Source organism: Centruroides sculpturatus, unplaced genomic scaffold (genome assembly GCF_000671375.1).
Source record: "Centruroides sculpturatus isolate CEXI.00-Female unplaced genomic scaffold, Cexi_2.0 scaffold562, whole genome shotgun sequence".
NCBI classification, from domain to species: domain Eukaryota; kingdom Metazoa; phylum Arthropoda; class Arachnida; order Scorpiones; family Buthidae; genus Centruroides; species Centruroides sculpturatus.
In genome coordinates this window covers 267,796-281,652 of record NW_019384698.1, presented here as the reverse complement: position 1 = coordinate 281,652, position 13,857 = coordinate 267,796, and the positions used below count along the sequence as shown (strand labels likewise).

At 33.1% G+C, this 13,857-nt stretch overlaps 1 protein-coding gene across 2 annotated transcripts in view; it reads left to right on the top strand.

The window, feature by feature from the left end:
• Positions 1-13,857, top strand: part of LOC111627488 — an 89,820-nt gene that overhangs the window by 12,963 nt on the left and 63,000 nt on the right. The window contains exon 1 of one of the 2 annotated variants that reach the window (XM_023371064.1): positions 12,422-12,558. The exons of the other annotated variant lie outside the window; for it this stretch is intronic. The gene's annotated coding sequence lies outside the window, so the exon portion shown is untranslated. Of the gene's footprint in view, positions 1-12,421; positions 12,559-13,857 lie in introns of those variants that run through there. 2 annotated transcript variants of the gene reach the window in all.

The following is a 13,857-nucleotide window of genomic DNA, read 5'->3' as shown; positions in this document are numbered from 1 at the left end:
CAACTTTTTGGGTATTTTTAGTCATAAGTTGATACTTATCAAGATTAAATACAATTAATTCATACGCTTTCTTAATATTTGGAAGATAAAAATTGTATGTAATTTAGTAAATTTGGGGTGTATTTTTTGCGTAAAATCGTCTTGAATTAGACATTCCCCCCTATAAGATGCTCCGAATCGAAATCAGCACAACAGCATTCGTGACTTATAATGCTTTTTACTTGTATATTCATAAATAAATGAAAGAAAAACATGGTAAAAGAATAATTATAAGTCTTACAAGTGTTCTACTCCAAAATACATTAAAATTTAAGGTGATAATCTGGGTAATTCTCCATTAAACTAGACAGAAAGTTTCGTAAGCTGATACTTAACAGGATTAATTCGAATTTAATTTATAGTCTGGTGAAAATTCCAAAAGAAAATTTAAATTCGAAGCGATTTTTATTATTATTTTATATAAAAACCTTTATATGACCTAACTTTATTGGCAGGAGATGCGTATAAATCAATAAGATCAGAACAACAGTTGCGAGCGCTCCTAAACCAACGATCTGTAATCTGTAATTTTTCTCTTCCTTCTATTTTATTTCTTTTATAAATTTATAATAAAACAAAAGTAAAGTATGAGAGAATAGTAATTACAAACCTTTACGTACGATTTATTCGCGGAAACATTAAAATTTAAGTTGATAATCTGGAGTAATGCTCCAACGAACAAGATGGAAGCTGTCATAAGCTGATACTTATCAAGATTAATTCAGATGGAATTCATTTAAAATGGAGTCAAAGTTGGGGTATATTTTAGTGTTTTTTTAGGCAGCGAAATTAACTTTTATCGATAGAGGATGCACCGGATCAATAGACATCACCACAACAGTTGCCAGCATTCATAACAAACTAGGATTGTTGAATATGTCTGATGACGGAAGGTGACAGACTGTTAGTCAAGCGAGGAAGGTAGAATCCCGATATATCCTGCGGGATAGACGTTAATCATCTTTGTTTAGTTGAGCTGCCATCAAGATCCGTTTCCTATTATGAAGTGGGTGAAATTGGATGCCTTAAGCCGATGGGTAGGATGCACTTTCCAATGAGAAGTTGTAGAGTAACTCGATATTTTTCGTCACACAACAAGTACCGTACCCCCCGACACTATAGATAATTTATTATTAACAATAAATGCCTGTTGATGGCTGTGTTGTGTAGAAAAAAAAAAGAAAATACATTTTTTTCCTTCAACTTTTTGGGTATTTTTACTCCCCATTGATCGGTTTACCCATCTGTTATAGAGTAATAGTGATGGGTGTGTACAGGGCGGTGGTGGACAGGGCGTCGATCCAATTTACTTAACTGGACATTGGCAACGACACGAAACGGAAGAAGGAATGTGATATGATTAACTTTTATGATGAAATTTTCCTTTAAATCACCACAAAAACATTAGTAATTTCTGTCCTTCTAACTATACATTACGCTGTCTTTACTCCTGGAAAATCTGGCATATTCTCTAGTGACCAAATGTGAGTCAATTCATCAACATGGGATGTCCACCCAACTGTCGACGGGACCAGCAGAGAAATTTGTTACCTGAAGATAAACGGTTGTGGGTTGGTTGTATCCTACCATAGCCTGTCACATAACCTTCGTGTATTGTCACATACAATGAGTTCGTTTCACTCAACTATCTTCGCCAACTTGTAAAGAATTAATTTTAATGCAGTAAGTACTTTTTCTGTACTCATTTATCCACATAAAGTCTGTTTTTTCGTGTTAAAATCTCGTGTGTGGTCGCACGAGGACGTCACTTATAAAAAACATCCCCCGTAATTAACATTACTTTCTACAGTTTACTTTTTTACGTTCTAATATTGGAATCGTGCCCATTTTATTCAAGAAATTTGATAGAACTCACCGGAAATGGGCTTTTTACGCTTGTAATCTTCATAAACAACAAGTTGAACGGTTCTAAAAGTGCCCAATTTTACACCATTCGCGCCATTTCTCGAAGAATTTCAAGCGTTAATTACCGCCAGATCTACAAGACGTACGCTTCACTGTTGGTAAAAGTGGAACGATGATGTTCTTCACGGATGTATTCAGCTTGGGATATTTATAAGAGGGTTGCTTATATTAAATCTATGTGACAGAATATTGTCCACATTTGCAGAATGCATTGAGTTGTACAGGAGACAGAAGGGAGTCTTTTTCCCAACTGGCAACTGGCACCCGTCGGCGGTCAATTACTAAGATCTGGCACACAGCCAGAGACACGAGACTACAGGCCATACGCTGACATTGGAAAACCTAGCGCTCTGTTGTTTTCTCGCCCGTCAAAGCAGACAAATATTCTGTCATGATACAAGAAACTAAGAAAAAAACCAACACATTTTCTTTATTTTTTAAAAAAATATAACCAGTTTTAAACCATATTTCTTATAAATTACCCTTCCTTCACTAATACGATCTCTATATCCAGTGATTTTACAATTAACGCTGAATTATAATAAAAAAATTAATTTAGATCCTTTATTCTAAGAAACTTACTCGCACGAGGTTTACTTTATCTAAAACGTAACACATAAAGTTACAAATGTTAAAAACAACCGCTGCATTCGTCCATAAACGTGCCCCCCTTCAATAAGTATCGCTCCAACTTTCGAGTGTGGGTTATAAAATCGTATCCATTTCAGAAAAAAAGGAAGACCGTTCGAACTCTGAAGCGTGTCTTTTTACATTTGGTAAGTTTTCCGCAACGGAGGGTGGACCAAAACACATAAAATGCGGTTTTTCAGAAGGGGGACGAGCCGTAGACTGTGTTTAATAATCGGATTTTCGGCTTTATTTTCTAGAAATTCGTCACCCTCCCATTAAAAGTTTGGCAGGTATGCAAAAAGGCAATGGTAATTTAAATAAATTTAACTAGTGTCAAAGTGTATCGCTTAATTTTCTATACTTTTGTGTCTCTCACTTCGGCAAACAAACTTAATCAAACTGAAGATAGGCATTAAGATCTCTAATTACAACAAAGCCGCAAATAGCCACGTACGTGCGTGAAGAGTCGTTGCTTCAGTTTCCTAATCTCCATTTTACAATGACCACCCACCCATTTTAATTACGCTAACTGTATTTATCAATCTACGAACAACCGGCGTGACTAGAAAATCCTCTCATCTTTTGTCACGTGAACCGTAATGAACCGTCTTTCCTCCCCCTTTTGCTCCTCCAAGTTTCCTTTACACGTGCTCTATACGCCCAATTTCTATCTTGATAGCGGAGCCAACTACACTAATTTTGCCAACTAGAGTTTTGCAACTTTCACTTGGATCAAGTGGATCCTCTCGTGTTTCATACCCATACAAAGAAAAAAAAAATTCCCTTCTTTCCCCCTAATTGTAATTGCTTCTCTTGTTCCGGACACAAAAATCGGTAATGACGCAATTATAACAATTAAGGATGTGTCCTTAATTAGGTACATTACCTCAATTTAGTGTAGGGCCTAATTTTGATTTCTTTTTTCGTGATTTCTGTGAAGTTCCCTCCTCGTTGCAACCTGTGAAGTGTAACGAAAAATATAAAATTTAATATTTTAGTGAAAATTGCTCGTATTTTGAGCCCAATTGGCATTGCTGAAGCCCAAAGTATACTTAACTTTGTAGGGATAAATTTGTATATTTAAGGATTACTGAAGAGCATAGAAGGTACTTCGTAGGCTCTTCTCTATTTATCCTCATATTTAAACCTTGTAATAAATTTTAAAAGGTAAAAATTAGGGCCAACCATAATTAATCTTCCCCCCAAATCTTATTTTGGAGGGGAAGATTAGAAGTATTGAGTGAAAACATCAGCACCAAGAACTCCATCAGGAAATGGAATTTACTTAAGAAAAATGCGCAACAACACACACACACACACATATATATACTTTCATTTATGCAATAAGTAGTGTTTTCAAAGGCACAATATTGGCACATCACGTGTCAGAGAGGGAGAATAAAATAAGAAAAAAAAATCTAATTCTGGTATGTATTGGTATGCAGCACTACATTCGCAATGGCACAGCTACTGATTTGATTTCATCCCCACTGGCGGGGACAAATCCCGAGTGAGATGTAATTGCCTTTTTTTTTTTTTCTTTTTTTTTTCCTTACCTTCTATTTCTTCTTCACCTCTTGGTTATATGGGGAACGTTCAGACAGTCAAGACATACAAGAGAAGTTTGTCCTGTCCATTTGGGCAGCAAATATTTCCCATCAAGCCAGCTATTCTGCTGTTCAGAATTGCTTCTGATTGTTTCAAATCTGACGTCAAATTTTTTTTCTTCTTTTTTATGGTTACGACCGAATTCTTGTATAAATCGTCCATTTGACACTTTGTAATTTGGCCTTAGTTTTTTTTTTTTGTATTTTTTATAGCTTTCAAAACCCGTCCAACAACCGTAAAGTTACTGTTATAATTAAAGGAGTCGTAACGAGTAAAGGTGGGGGGTCGAGGGAGAGAAAAGGTAGGGAAAAAACAGAGACTTTGATGTTATTTTACTTGTGTAGAAACAGGTTAGACTACTCTTTTCGGATGTGGATCGGCAGAGAAGAAGCCACCGAAGGGGCACCCATGGGACTTATACCCGCATGGGGTTGTCTGTCGTTCAGTTTTACAACTTGGCTTTTTCCATTCGCTTGTCCTTTCTTTCTTTTTTCTTCCTTTTAAAAGTTTTGGTAAACGATAGAAGTTTATTTTATTTTTTATTTTTTTTTCCTTCTCTCGAACCCCTATTGCGTTTTGAGCTTTAAGGACTTACCTTAAATACATGAACTCACCCCCTCACTTTTTACCTTATTCCTCTACGACTTATCTTAATCATACGAACATACTCCTATACGACTTCTGGTAGTTGGTCGCGGGTTCGCACCTCACCAACGTGGATTTTTTTCTTTTTATCCATAACTATAAAGTCCTCGCAGTAGGCAGATCGCCCACGTGTTGCTTTGCCTTATCCCACCAAATAAAACCTACCTCTTAAGACTTAAAGCTTACCTTAATACAAATCACCCTAATCGTGTGAACACTTGACCAGAACCCCTCTACGACTTACCCTTATGTAACAAACCCTTTAAAAATTGAGCTTTCCCTAATATCAGTTACCTTCATAACCTTTTAAATTCCATATTGACGATGCGAATGCTGATGGTGATGATGCGCGAATTTAATTAATTACTCATTTAATTGTAGTAGTAAGTGTACTGTACTTGATATGGATGACCTGTGTTATCGATATACACATATTATTGAATTGGTTCAAAATTTTACACGCCTTATATTCGAATTTTAGCCTATTTTTAATGCCTTATTTTAAACGTGTACTGTATAGCTTATTATATAAAATCTTCCTTAATAAAAGGGTTCTATCACCTCCTTAATGCGCCATATATTATAAAGGGTTATCAGAACGTTATTATATGCGGGATAGAAGCCGAATTATTGAATCATCTATACTGGTGTGTAATTGAAAACGGTGTATATTCTACTTCGAAACTCCCCGCTTAAGTGCTTAAATCGGGGGGGAGGTAATCAAAACGTTATACGGAGGGTGTAAGAGGCGTTCTTGTAGATTTTTATAGCTGTTACAAAGACAGCTGTTTACCATATTGGAAGCTATGGCGACATAATGAAGTGCTATCCACTTTGCTTAAACTAACAGGGGGGAGGGAGTGCGTATTTTAATGAGAGCATCATTAAGGAGTCTGCAACACATCGTGATGGTTCCAAACCTTAGTCGGTGTGACCCGTGAAGTAAATTTAGTTAGGCTTACGGAAGGTGTTTCGACTTAAATAAGCGTGTAATGGAATTAGGATGAATGGAGAAGCAGAAGCAGCACCATCCCGTTGCTATGGTTACAAAAGGATGGATTATAGTGCCAAGGGTGATGAGCTTCCTCCTCTTTTTCTCTCCATGGTGATTAATATTATTAATTCTTATTAAAAAATTTAATTTTAATTAGTAAATGATATTTAATTGATATATAAAAATATATAAACTATAGGTTTTGTTTGTGTAAGGAATTTAATTTTCTCTGTTTTCAATGAGAATTTAATCTGTGATTCTGCTGATTTTCTTACTCACTTAAGTTAATTTTATGAGTATTTTTGGCCGGAATTTGTTTACTTTTTTTATAATTTAAAACCTTCTAAGTTTAAAATTAATTAAAAGGCCAAAATCCCAACTTTTTGGCTTTAATTTTATGCTTTAATATATTTAAAGTGATACAGATGAAAGTGTGATTATCCTGATTAAATTATGGTGTAAAATCTATTATTAATTGTTAATTTTTCGTATTATTTATAGCATTATAAAGCCTAAAATCATAGAATACCAAATTTCAACCTTAATTTTACTTTTTAATCTATTTAAATTGTTATCAGAAGTGATACAATTCCGGCTATTATGATTGATTTGCCATAGAATTAATGGTGTAAAATATTAAATAAAACTTAATTTTATTGATAAATTCGTATAAAAATGTATAATTTAAAGCCTCATATAGCCTAAAATTCTCTCTAAATTCATCTCTAGTCCTCTATCATCCCTTATTTTTTTCTTTTTTTTTGTATGGTGGAATCTTATTTACTTCACACCTTACTGAAAACGTGAAAGAATTTTAAAATTATCCTTTAGTATTTCTGCATTGAAACACTATCAGCTTCATTTTAATCTATTGAATTCACTTTTAAATTCAAAAAAACCTGGAAGAATTTACTTGATTTGATGCTTAATCGAATCATCTTACACATGAATTTTTAAAGAGGTTAACGTGAATTAACTAATAGTTTCTGTTGTAAATTAGGACTTTAAATCAATAAAATACATATTATTGTAAGAAAAACAAGCATTGCTTCTTTGGGAAAATGATATTTCTCTCTTGGAAACACAACAGATTGAGTTGGAGAAGTAGAAAATGGAAGACCAACTCCCAAGTCACAAATCTTCCAACTTCTTCTGTTTGCTGTTATTTGTATTGATAAAATTCATCATATAAAATAAATAGAAAAGGAAAATAAACTTTTTACGTTGATAAAGAAATACATTTAATTGTCGTTTTGATGTTATTCGTTGTGAAAATTTAATGTCAATTTGCTTCTAACGCATGAAATTTAATCAGAAAATCAATTTAAGATTTGCTACTTAATATTGAAATTTGTGTTGTTTCTTTAATGAAATGCTCAGAAATTTCTTTTATATATGAAAACATAATTATGTTTTAATTGNAGGAAAAATCTACAAAATAAAAAGTATGAATAGGAATTTGGAAAGTAAAAGTTAAAATATAAAATTTAATAAATAAACAGGAATTAGAAAATGAAAGTAATAAACTTTTAAAAAATTAAAAAATACGTAATAGAAGAGAATAGAAATCGTTATATACTGGTAGAAAGCAAATATAGAAGAACAGAAGTAAAAATTAAATATAAACAATAAAATAGAAGATTGGAAGAACGATGGATAAGCAATGGAATAAGAAATAGAAATTAGAAAATGAATAGAAGTTAAGAAGTGGAATCGGGACATGGAAATTTTCTATTGCCACAAAACTAAGGAAGAAAAAGTGCAAACTCTTATAAAAATTTTCCAATATTTCGATGGGAAAAAATAAGGATTATGACAGGAAGCAAATGAAATTTTTTCTTCATATTCTGTGTATATTTAAGTTGACTTCAGAGAAACATTTCAAAGGAAGAAATATCGACTTACGCATTTCGAAAGGCACTCTATAAACAGAAATAAATTTCCAAAACGTTGAATATAAATAAAATAAGTCAAGTATAAAAATGAAAAGTAAAGAAAATAGAAGTAAGAGAAAGAAACAGGAAAAAAAAATCATATCTTGTAAATAACTATACCAATTGCTGTATATATAAAGGAGGGTTGTTGGTTATTCTGTAAATCATTTTTACTGGATTAGCATAATCTTCGCTTAGAGTTTGGAAGAAAATTGAATGCCAACATCTACAGGACTTTAAAGTAATTTACTAAGTTAAAGTCATTCCTTTAAAATGCCTTCAAATATTCATGAAAGGTTGCAGATGTTATGTACATCCCTTTCGAAATGTTAGCAATTCAATTGGTTTTTGCTTCCCCCCTCCCCAAACTCTTTGTAAAAATTGTTTTCTTACTTTTCAAACAAATAAAATGAAAGCTGTTTTAACACATCAAATATGAATCACTTCTTTTTTTTTCTTCTTCTTTTCTCGTCTTTCTGAAGAGATGTGTAAAGCTTAAATGTCATAATTTTAAGTAAAATGTTACATAGATTTATGTTTTTCATTTATATGTAATGATCTATGGGAGGTGTTGATGTAACACTTCTCTCGACGTTCTTATTTGCTTTAAAAACTGAAAAGTTTTAAGTTCTTTTTCTTCTGTTTGTGAAGTGAAATTTTGATCTGCTTTTGTGATTGGGATGGTAAAATTTTCATTTTCTATATACTCTCGAAGATGAGGAGTGAAAATGTGTTTTATTTTATGTTTGAAATGCAAAAATGTTAGTTTTCTCTCGTTGTTTGATGAAGGAGAAACGTGCTTCTGCTTATTTCCTGTTTGTGAAATGGAAATTTTAGTTTTGTTTCCTGTTTCTAAAGTAAAAAATGTTACTTTTCTCGTTTCTTAACACTTAAATAGGTGCGAACTTCCCATACAATTCCCATACATACTATTAATTAGAATCCATGTTATGTAAGATGAAAGGTTAAAGAAATTTGAGTCTTAACCTTTGACCTTTATTGTTAAACGCTTCTTATATGAAAATATTAAGTAAAAATTTCAGAATTTTCTTACCAGCGTGCATCATTTAAACTTTATCTTCTTTGATCAATTCTTCCTCCTCATCTTTAAGTTGAGAGGAAAGGATGAGGATAAAAATGAACGTGCATCATTCTAAAGCCATAAATAATAAAATTTACGAGTAAAAAGTAATTAAATTTAGTAAATTAATCATCATAAAATCGATTTTAAGCATTCTTTTTTTTTCAAAAGAATGTATATTTATGTAAGAATAATTTGAAAAATTTGGACTTATCCCCATTAAAGTATTCATCCCATTGTTAAGAAATGAAAAAGAATATTTGAAAACTATTGTAAGAATTTATTTTAAAAATTACGAATAATAATAATAATTGGCTTATTAAAATATTAAATTCATTCAGTTAATTAATATGTTTGTGAATTTTTCTTACTGTCGAGTAATTATCGTTTACAAGGGCACATCGTCTATTGTCTGCTATGTAATGATGCCATCAATTATACGATATTAAAACGTAGATATAGAAGTTTTACTTGTTCGATGTTATTAAATTAAGGATGGAAATGAGCCAGTTTAGCTTGTTCGCTTGAAGGATATTCTCTACTCTTTAACCTTACGGAAAAAAGTTCATTACTCTAACAAACCAGGGTTTTCAATGAGCTCTTTGTGGTGCTCTCTCAATGAGATTTTGAAACGTTTTCGTGGATTCGTATAGTATCTGAGAGGTATGAGGAAGTTCCAATAACTGTTGTATGAGGGGAAGTTTCTGTAAATTTTATATGAGGAAAGTTTGTTGAGGGAAGAGGTATGTATGAGGGAATTTCAATGAAAGAAGCTCTTTAGAGTGGGAGAAGAGAAGTTCTGATATCTGTTACGTGAGGGAAATTTCGGTATTATGTGAGGTTGATTAATGAGGAAAGTTTTAGTAATTTTTGTGAAGGAGTTTCAGTAAGAAAAACTATTTATTGTGAGAAGTTTCGGTATCTGTTATATGAGGGAAGTTTAACGTTTTCATGATTAACTTCTGTTGAATGAAAACTGTTACTAGCTGCTGTGTGAGGGAAGCCTCAATAACTGTATAAGAGGATTTGGATAATTTCTACTCGAATTTTCCCAGTTATTGATTACAGGAATGTTTAAATAACTGTTGGACTAAGTATTACGTGAACAATTATTCTGGGAGAGTTGAAATAATTCCACGAGAATTCTGCGTGAGGAACATTTGAATAAAAACTGGATGAATATGGGATGAGGAACGTTGAAGGAATGATATGTGAGTATGGTTCTGATAACGTCTATAAAGGCCATTATAAAACATAAGTTTAAATTGTAACCATAACTATATTACTACCATAAGGTGGGGTCTTTGATATATTACCACTCGATCTGACAGTTGTTTAGTTTCGATTATTAATAAACCATAACAAATATAGAATTATCCATTTTAAGTTTATTTCATTTTGAAAATTTATTATGGAATTTCTGCATCCATAATCTTCTTCGATCTGTCTATTAATTAGAATCCATTATAATGCTAATCATCCGTTTAAAATTGCCACCATAACCTTTCTCCATTCATGAATATGGTCATTTTACATAAAGTAATGACTGAAAATTTACGGCATCACTTCGGGATGATCATCATCTTACCTAGTTTTGTATAACAGTTAGTGATGCAGATAAGATCAAAAATCATATACAGTAGATGCTCTGCAATACTATACTTGATTATCTTGGGACAAAATCAGACAGTTGAAGTTATCAACGTCGACGTTTGGAGATGTCATTAATTAAGTTGCCTTCATGAAACATTCATAACTAAAATCAACTTCATTTGATTGCATTTGCCTTCCAGTCAATGCCTGAAGCAGTTCGTGTTTGCGAGTTATTAACAATCTGTAATTTTTCTCTTTCTTTAAATTTTGTTTTTTTCTCCGTCTATTTGCGCTTCAAATAAAGAGAAACATCATTTGAAGAGTAATTATAAATCTTATATACGATCTACTCCAAGATACATTAAAATTTAAGGTGATAATGCTCCAGCGAACAATATGGAAGCTGTCATAAGATGATACTTATCAAGATTAAATACAATTAATTCATACGCTTTCTTAATATTTGGAAGATAAAAATTGTATGTAATTTAGTAAATTTGGGGTGTATTTTTTGCGTAAAATCGTCTTGAATTAGACATTCCCCCCTATAAGATGCTCCGAATCGAAATCAGCACAACAGCATTCGTGACTTATAATGCTTTTTACTTGTATATTCATAAATAAATGAAAGAAAAACATGGTAAAAGAATAATTATAAGTCTTACAAGTGTTCTACTCCAAAATACATTAAAATTTAAGGTGATAATCTGGGTAATTCTCCATTAAACTAGACAGAAAGTTTCGTAAGCTGATACTTAACAGGATTAATTCGAATTTAATTTATAGTCTGGTGAAAATTCCAAAAGAAAATTTAAATTCGAAGCGATTTTTATTATTATTTTATATAAAAACCTTTATATGACCTAACTTTATTGGCAGGAGATGCGTATAAATCAATAAGATCAGAACAACAGTTGCGAGCGCTCCTAAACCAACGATCTGTAATCTGTAATTTTTCTCTTCCTTCTATTTTATTTCTTTTATAAATTTATAATAAAACAAAAGTAAAGTATGAGAGAATAGTAATTACAAACCTTTACGTACGATTTATTCGCGGAAACATTAAAATTTAAGTTGATAATCTGGAGTAATGCTCCAACGAACAAGATGGAAGCTGTCATAAGCTGATACTTATCAAGATTAATTCAGATGGAATTCATTTAAAATGGAGTCAAAGTTGGGGTATATTTTAGTGTTTTTTTAGGCAGCGAAATTAACTTTTATCGATAGAGGATGCACCGGATCAATAGACATCACCACAACAGTTGCCAGCATTCATAACAAACTAGGATTGTTGAATATGTCTGATGACGGAAGGTGACAGACTGTTAGTCAAGCGAGGAAGGTAGAATCCCGATATATCCTGCGGGATAGACGTTAATCATCTTTGTTTAGTTGAGCTGCCATCAAGATCCGTTTCCTATTATGAAGTGGGTGAAATTGGATGCCTTAAGCCGATGGGTAGGATGCACTTTCCAATGAGAAGTTGTAGAGTAACTCGATATTTTTCGTCACACAACAAGTACCGTACCCCCCGACACTATAGATAATTTATTATTAACAATAAATGCCTGTTGATGGCTGTGTTGTGTAGAAAAAAAAAAAGAAAATACATTTTTTTCCTTCAACTTTTTGGGTATTTTTACTCCCCATTGATCGGTTTACCCATCTGTTATAGAGTAATAGTGATGGGTGTGTACAGGGCGGTGGTGGACAGGGCGTCGATCCAATTTACTTAACTGGACATTGGCAACGACACGAAACGGAAGAAGGAATGTGATATGATTAACTTTTATGATGAAATTTTCCTTTAAATCACCACAAAAACATTAGTAATTTCTGTCCTTCTAACTATACATTACGCTGTCTTTACTCCTGGAAAATCTGGCATATTCTCTAGTGACCAAATGTGAGTCAATTCATCAACATGGGATGTCCACCCAACTGTCGACGGGACCAGCAGAGAAATTTGTTACCTGAAGATAAACGGTTGTGGGTTGGTTGTATCCTACCATAGCCTGTCACATAACCTTCGTGTATTGTCACATACAATGAGTTCGTTTCACTCAACTATCTTCGCCAACTTGTAAAGAATTAATTTTAATGCAGTAAGTACTTTTTCTGTACTCATTTATCCACATAAAGTCTGTTTTTTCGTGTTAAAATCTCGTGTGTGGTCGCACGAGGACGTCACTTATAAAAAACATCCCCCGTAATTAACATTACTTTCTACAGTTTACTTTTTTACGTTCTAATATTGGAATCGTGCCCATTTTATTCAAGAAATTTGATAGAACTCACCGGAAATGGGCTTTTTACGCTTGTAATCTTCATAAACAACAAGTTGAACGGTTCTAAAAGTGCCCAATTTTACACCATTCGCGCCATTTCTCGAAGAATTTCAAGCGTTAATTACCGCCAGATCTACAAGACGTACGCTTCACTATTGGTAAAAGTGGAACGATGATGTTCTTCACGGATGTATTCAGCTTGGGATATTTATAAGAGGGTTGCTTATATTAAATCTATGTGACAGAATATTGTCCACATTTGCAGAATGCATTGAGTTGTACAGGAGACAGAAGGGAGTCTTTTTCCCAACTGGCAACTGGCACCCGTCGGCGGTCAATTACTAAGATCTGGCACACAGCCAGAGACACGAGACTACAGGCCATACGCTGACATTGGAAAACCTAGCGCTCTGTTGTTTTCTCGCCCGTCAAAGCAGACAAATATTCTGTCATGATACAAGAAACTAAGAAAAAAACCAACACATTTTCTTTATTTTTTAAAAAAATATAACCAGTTTTAAACCATATTTCTTATAAATTACCCTTCCTTCACTAATACGATCTCTATATCCAGTGATTTTACAATTAACGCTGAATTATAATAAAAAAATTAATTTAGATCCTTTATTCTAAGAAACTCACTCGCACGAGGTTTACTTTATCTAAAACGTAACACATAAAGTTACAAATGTTAAAAACAACCGCTGCATTCGTCCATAAACGTGCCCCCCTTCAATAAGTATCGCTCCAACTTTCGAGTGTGGGTTATAAAATCGTATCCATTTCAGAAAAAAAGGAAGACCGTTCGAACTCTGAAGCGTGTCTTTTTACATTTGGTAAGTTTTCCGCAACGGAGGGTGGACCAAAACACATAAAATGCGGTTTTTCAGAAGGGGGACGAGCCGTAGACTGTGTTTAATAATCGGATTTTCGGCTTTATTTTCTAGAAATTCGTCACCCTCCCATTAAAAGTTTGGCAGGTATGCAAAAAGGCAATGGTAATTTAAATAAATTTAACTAGTGTCAAAGTGTATCGCTTAATTTTCTATACTTTTGTGTCTCTCACTTCGGCAAACAAACTTAATCAAACTGAAGATAGGCATTAAGATCTCTAAT